This window comes from Trachymyrmex cornetzi, unplaced genomic scaffold (assembly GCF_001594075.2).
Source record: "Trachymyrmex cornetzi isolate Tcor2-1 unplaced genomic scaffold, Tcor1.1 scaffold195, whole genome shotgun sequence".
NCBI classification, from domain to species: Eukaryota; Metazoa; Arthropoda; class Insecta; order Hymenoptera; family Formicidae; genus Trachymyrmex; species Trachymyrmex cornetzi.
Window position 1 is genome coordinate 380,173 of NW_017296580.1, and position 7,613 is coordinate 387,785.

General features: G+C 39.7%; 1 protein-coding gene across 2 annotated transcripts in view; it reads right to left on the reverse strand.

The window, feature by feature from the left end:
- LOC108759589 (transcription factor hamlet) overlaps positions 1-4,980 on the reverse strand; it is a 36,025-nt gene extending 31,045 nt beyond the window's left edge. For both annotated transcript variants that reach the window (XM_018505092.1, XM_018505091.1), the window contains exon 1: positions 3,826-4,980. The gene's annotated coding sequence lies outside the window, so the exon portion shown is untranslated. The remainder of the gene's footprint in view (positions 1-3,825) is intronic.
- Positions 4,981-7,613: the final 2,633 nt, after the last annotated feature.

The following is a 7,613-nucleotide window of genomic DNA, read 5'->3' on the forward strand; positions in this document are numbered from 1 at the left end:
TGCCAGGATTGTTGAGCAACGAAAAAGAGAAAAAAGAGGTAGGATCCCGATGTTGTTCGCGTAATATCCCTTGACACTGCCATGTTCCGTTCGGTTTTGCAAGGATGGGATTGAAAAGAAAAACGGAGTAGGCGGAGTCATCATATACGACTTTGTATTAAACCGCATCCAACTCGATATATCTGATTCTATTCGACTTTACATTTAATCACATATTTTAGGCTCGTTTTTTTATATATAAAATAATACATTATATGAAAGAACGATTTTGCTAAAATTTCTAAAAATTTAGTTAAATACAAATCTGAAAATAATTTTTTTGGACCATCAAAATAATTTTCTGAGAACTTTTCTCAAGCATATGAGATTAAGCGTCCTAATATAAAATTATTTTAATGGTCCAACAAAATTATTTTCAAATTTGTATCTAGCTAAAATTTTCGATTCGACAAAATAAATTTTTTCATGTGTAATTACATAAAATTGCTGAAATCGAACGAGATTTTAGTGGTTTGATTGGTTAGATTGATTTCAAATGCAACGTGCTGACTGTAAATACGAATTATTACGATCTTTATAACTGTACATCTGAATTTGTTTTCCTCCGATCGATCTCATATAAGTAGCCGTCAATCAATTTCGTAGCGAAGGAAAGATCTACGTCCGGTAGATCTTACTCGTTATTCGCGTAGATTTACCTCTTCAAATTTTCTTACTGCCCGCGCAGTCGTACAAATTATCGTTATTCCCAAGGCGAAAGGAGGAGATCGGGCGCGTATTATTTACAATTACTTTCGTGCAATGTGCGCGATGTTCGCGCCCGTCGTAATTTGCGATTTATCGCATACGGATAGTCATGGGTGCGTCGGCGCACGTACGAAGCCGATTCTAACAAATTGCCGATAGCGAGGCAGAGATGGATCGGGCAACAGTATGAGCGATAGAGTAAGGAGGAAGAAAATAATGGGCCACGGGACAAGAGTGGTCTGCCGCTCTCGGCCGCGTTGGTTTCACATAACTGTTAACGGTGTTGTGTCGGTCAGTCTATATCGAGATCGGCAACGCTCGGCGGCAACAAAAATCACCGACGCGGCGCGGCGTCCCGCACTCGACTTACCTGTTATCAATTAACTGTTAACGTCACTGTACTACACTCGGTAGCGCGTCTGCTGCGTATGCTGTCGTACCTCAAGCCCTATGAATAATGTATCGCTCTGGCATATCTCTCGTGCTACTCAATCGAATATTCTGACCCGTGTCTTTATTCTCTGAGAATCTGAGAATAATTTAACACGAGAGAAATAAAATTGAACGGATTTTGCGAAATTTCATTTTGGTTTTCACCGATAAATGTATCTTTTTCCTATTTACAGTATTCAGCACAGTATTATAATTTGTAAGAACTTTAACGCAATTGTTGGTATTTAATAACTAAATATATCAGATATGTTTGTATATAAATGAGATTTCGTGACTAATGCGAATGTCGCGTGATGATTCGACATCCGTCACTTTTGCGTTTTGCGTTATGTAAATTGTATATGCGTTATTTTGACCACTCCAACGTAAACATATTTATCAGGGTCTTTCGTGCCTTGCATATCGGACAATCTCACTTGTTTCCCATCCCTCTCGCGCGCGCGCCTGGAGGCACGTAAATTTATGAACGAGGAAACGGCAGGGATGACGCAGGAACATAGCTTTTGCAACGTCTGCTTTCTTGGGCGGTAAAACGAACCGTTCGGTGATATAAAGACGAGCGTGGGCGATTTGCTCTTGCGCGAGATCGCAAGCGCAGCTTTAGAACTGGTCTCGAACGAATTAGACGTCCAACGCATTTTCGCGCTGAAACCCACGAGAGCGCGAATTTATAGGCGTGACTTTGCGTCCCTTTTAATTGCGTTACGTAAGATTTTCTTGGTATCAATCTGCATTAGTTTCGTGCAGTGATACTCGGCAGTATTTTATATGAATTCTACACGAAAAAAAAAAATATTTTACTGAGGTGTCTAAAAATTTAGCTAAATACAGATCTAAAAATAATTTTGGACCATCGGAATAATTACGTAGAAAATTCAAGCACGACAAGTAATGCTGAAAACAGTTTTGACATTATAGTGTAATTACTTTAAGCACCCCATATAATTATTTCGATCCAACAAAATTTTTTTTCAGATTTATATTTAACTAAATTTTTAAATACTTCTCTTGAGCAAAATCGCTGTTTCCGTGTCCTGTCAGTTATTATCTAAATTCATGATTATTAATTAAGCATTGTAGTTGTGAGTAACAGTAAAAATAATCCAGAAAGATATCTAGATAATATCCCAAAAAACCTATACATCTAAATAATAACCCAAAATAAAATCAATGGCACTAATTGAATTTATTAACAATCTTAGTAAAAAAAATATCGAGGCATTCGCAAATATCATATGATATCATAAATCACGTTAAAAATAATGCAATAGCAATTGTATTATGTATTCTGTTGGTTAATTTTATATATTCTGTTAGTTAATTATAGTTTTATTATCATATTTTGCTTTCGCAAAGTGTGCACACTTGTCGACGAATTATCGGACAACTTCCGCGATCACACTCGGGCGCATTCGATTGTTTTCATTCAAATGAAAATCTCCCTTTCTCTGCCTATTACTATTCAATGTTCCTGCTCGAGTGCTCGCAGATTGCTGCGCACGCGACACCGTCTGGTCTGCATTTCACAGGAACTCTATAATTACCGGGAGCGCGGGACGCCGGCGCCAGGAGTACGAATCGAGATTTCGTCGACGACGTCGGATACACCGCCGCGGCGCCGCGCCAACGAGAAAATATCGAGAGCGTTAATATCTCGGCCAATAAGGAGCTTTTTCAATATTGGCATGCGAATATTACAAACATTAAAATTTCGAATTATAATTTCACACGCAATTATAATTTCTGAAATTAATTCATTTAAATGAATATATATAATAGTTCAACATCTTAACATTTAGACCGTAATGGACACTTCTCGTATTTAAGTAATGTTTCCAACATAAACGGTCTTATTTCCAATCTTATTATTGATAAAAATTTCGTTTATAAACTTTTAAAAACAATTATAAATTACTTTCGTGACAATTTTACAATCTTACCTGGGGAAGAAGACATAAAAAGGATTATTTTGCTGGTCTGTAAATCTACGAATTAGCTAGATAAAAATCTGAAAATAATTATTTTGTTGGACCACTCAAATAATTATGCAAGATTCTCAAACTAGCTGCTAGAACGTCAATAATTTTTGCAGCATTGTTCACCGTATTTGAGATTTCTACGTCATTATTGTAATAATTTAACAAAATTATTTTCGGATCTAGCTAAATTTTTAGATACTTGAGCAAAATCGTTCCTTTTGATTTTAGCAAGAATACGAAATTGTGTTTTTAATTTATAAAATAAGATCCATCGAATTAATTTGATAGATTAATTAAATGCTTTGGATTTCGCGCGTATTATAAACCATTATATTTGACAATTCTTATATTTTTTCAAAAAATTTCTCCTTCAAAATTTTATCATTTCATGTTCAATTGTTTTACTAAGATCACTGACGTGATTAGATTACTGTATTCAAAATACTAGAAATAATCTCCAAGTAAATTCAAACGGTCTTATTTTTCTCTGGAAAATACCGATGAGTGTCATGTGACGCTTATAAATATTCAGAACGCTGCTCGGAATACCACAAAGTATACCTGATGTCTAATACATGATGTCTCAGCGTCGCGCTGTGATGATAAGAGGGAAGAGAGACGGTATAGTAAATCATCGTAAATTTACCTTATACGTCATGCCACGACCTTGAAGCCGAGGGTGACAACAGTTCCTGCACTTCCGTTGACTTCGTGACACTTTTCCTTTGCTCTTCTCATAAGGCAATCCAAGCGAGAAAGATAAAAGGAGCAAGGGGGAAAAAAGGAAGAAAGAAAGGAAGAAAGTCAAATGACACACCGTAGAAGAATAAATAGAGTGAAAATAATAGTTGCAGAGGAAGCACTAGTTTTACAACAACACACTATCCTCACACTCGTGATCACTCTCCCTCTTTCCCGGGCCCTTCCACGTGCGCGAGAGACGTCGAGGCCCTTACGAGGAAACCGGATACCAGAACGTCCGCGCGAACATTCCGTTGACACGTACCGAATGTCGTTCTTCTCGACAGTACATCCAGAAACCACCAATCCGGAAACTTTTCGTATCCTGCACCTCGTGGTATCGCGACCACGTGCTCGGATAACGGTTCCGATCGTTTCTGCTCTGGCTGTACACAACGCGTGTCCCTTTTTTTGAATATATCACACACCACAACAGACAGTTTCCCGATTTCCTCGAAGAGAAACAATTCTCTCTTTCTCTCTCTCCCTCTCTCTCTCTCTTTCTCACCCTCCCACCTTATTCTTCCTGACTAGAGTTCGTTATATCTTCGTGTTCCAATCGGATGCCAAAGGGGGCGATCTTATTAATAATTCCACGTGGCGCGATGGTCCAACTTGGATAACAGATTCCCGTAGGATCACACTGTCGATCTCGAAGCCCTGGATGTATATCGAGACGCGCGTGTGCGTCGCGTTCGACAGGACAGTCGAGTCCTGACTGTTGGTCACTGTTGGTTTCTCTCACGGGAGGAGCGACGGAAGGAGCCAACCACGTTGCTCACCACCGTCCGGCGATCGTTTGGTGCCCGTGCTCCGTTGTCCAGGTCCTCTCTCGAGGCGTGTGATATCTCCCTCCCCTCCCTCTTCCTCTCTCTCTCTCTCTCTTTCCTTCGGACGAGGCGGAATATCAGCGAGAACCGTGAGCGCTCTCCGAGGAGATTCGTGAGACGCGACGAGAGCGGAGTGGTCCGTACGGTGGTGAGTAAACCGTGTGCCGATGTGTGAGGCGGGCGATGCCGCGTACGAGAGCGTCGCGCGCACACACACACACACACACAAACACGCAGGTACGTACCGTCGTGGGTACCGTCGATTGGGCGGGGAGACTGAATCCGTAGGCTGCGGGTAGGTTAGTAAGTAGGTAGGTAGGTAGGTAGGTAGGTAGGTGAGCCACACACCGGGAGAACACACCGCGGCGATGTCCGCACACGGGGGAGGGGAAACCACGCTGTTTGTACGCGAGGGCACATGTACGTATATTGGAGAGCCCCGTTCCCTGTGTATGTGAGACGCACGCGGAGGAATATACGCGAAGGAGCTCCCCTGCGCGTGTTTAACCGTGAGAGACGTCGGTAAGGTAAGTGCTCTCCTCTCTTTCAGCTCCGGAGTAGCACCACGCCGGCACGCGACCTGCCCTCCCCCCCTTCTCTCCTCCTCCTTTTTCCTCCCTTCTTCCCCCCATCTTCATCGCGGGTCTCGTTGTGTTCCTTTTCCTACTTCGCCGGCCGAAGGACGTCTCTCCCTCTAGCCAACGTTTCCTCCTAGCTAGGTTCCTCCGGCACTCTTCTGACTTGTCTTTCCCACTCCCCGTTGCGATCTGGATCCCGAAGAGAGGAGGTGGATGGTGTCGGTGTACCACTCCCACCAGATAGTCACCGACACACCGGAATCCTCCCAGCCAACGTGCTCTCGCGGAAGCGAGAGGGAGAGAACGGATGGGAAAGAGTGAGAAGGAGCGAGAGGAGAGGGAGGAAGGGATGGAACGAGGAGTATCGAACACAGTCACTATCTCTTCTCTATCGTTACTCGCGGTGCAACCTCCCAGGCAACTAATTCACCTTTGCAACTGTATCGACACCCTACCGCTCTATCGCTCGCAAGTATATTCGTTCTTTCCTCGATTCCCTTTTTCTTCTTCTTCGTCCTTCTCTTGCAACGTCCGTCTCGATAAGATTCAAGCGATTTAGAAGAGAAAAACAATACGTACAAATGTACGTACTAGTATTCAATAATAATTTCCATGTATTTTCAGATAATTGTTTTTTTAGCAACTGCTTTGTTAACTTTTTTTAGGTTTGACATTTTCTTTGTTATTAAAAATGGACGATTTTGTGAAAAAAAATGGAGCCATCAGCAGTTTTTGTCGATATGCTGAATATTTCACTTGTTAATTAATTTATTTGAATTTTGAGTAACGTCAAAAGATCGTATTTAGATTTTAATTTACGAGCTGATATTGCAACTTTAATAAATATCAATGAACATGATGATCCGCCAATAAAATACTGTTAAAGTAAGTTAAGTACAACCTTAACCATAATAAGTATAAAGCATTTTTAATTTATTGGAAAATGTATTTTCTTGGAAAAAGCGGTAATGAAATCCAAAAGAAAATTATTAAAATGTTAAAATTGTTATAAAAAAATAAATATTTTTCAATAAAACTATTATTTAATTTGTTTTTATTAAATATAGAATATTTCCGTAAATTTGTGAAGGTGCTTTATGTTTTTGACTTTTGACTAAGGCTATAGAAATCTGCTCCGAATTTATCGTACTGTTTGCAGCTGAAAGGACACCCGATATGCCTGAGACCTTCTCTGCATTGTATCGGTATAGTTTCCATACGTATATACCTTCGGTTTATTTACGCGTCTCTCTTATCTACTTAGTTATTCTGTCGTCATGTTATCAAATGACGTCCTACTCAATTCGTTACGTTTCGATTTTGGTGTTGTTATATTTGTATTGAGAGCGTGTCGATGTTTCCATTTCCTGTGTGAGTTCATCGTCAAGGATTGAAACCGTTTCTCATCATCGCGATACTCCCATTTCGTTCTTCACCTTCCGACGACGATAATTCGCCTCTGCAACTGTGTAGTAACCCCACCACATGACTCTGCTACTTTGCTCCGGTACTCTCCGGTTTTCCACGATGACGATCCGGTTGTCCTAGGACCGGATTCAGCTCGTTGTTACCGTACTCTGCTTGACTCAAATGCCTTCGACTCTCTCTCTTTGATCGGTGTCGTAACTCTGGAAGTCTTTGGTGAGATATAGAGATAAAAAATAATGACTACTTCAAGCTAATTAAACTATAATTAGAAATAACTCCGCGTTGATAGTAAAAATATTTAGAAATTAATACAACATGCATATGAAAAACTACCGTAATGGCTTTATAGTCCGAATATAGAGCTGTAAGTAGTATGGTAAATAATTATAATTTGTATTATTTGTAAGATCGTGATACTTCTTGACAGTTTGATCAGCTTAAATCAGGTTTTGTAAGCGCTGTATCATTCTGTTTTATGGAACTTTTCGAGGTTTTTTTTTGTAATCATGTCATGCGATTCTGTCTTGAAAGTGCAATAAATCAAGATGTTATGCGGAAAGTATTAATTATCTGATTAATCATGGTAAGTTATTCATCTTCGTTCCGTCATACTTCGAGGAAAAACTTTTTTCATATAACATTTTTTATACTATTTAGATTCATCATGAGACTTGTCATATATACAAAGTAAGATTTTTCCATTTGAAATGGAAAGAGGAAATTTTTAGTTATGGAAAAAAAAAATGAAACAATTACATATTTTAAAAATATAAGTCCGCTTTTATTACATATTTTTATATACGTGCTTTTATTTCTACAATTCTATAGTATATGAACTACGTACAGTGAGTGCAAAA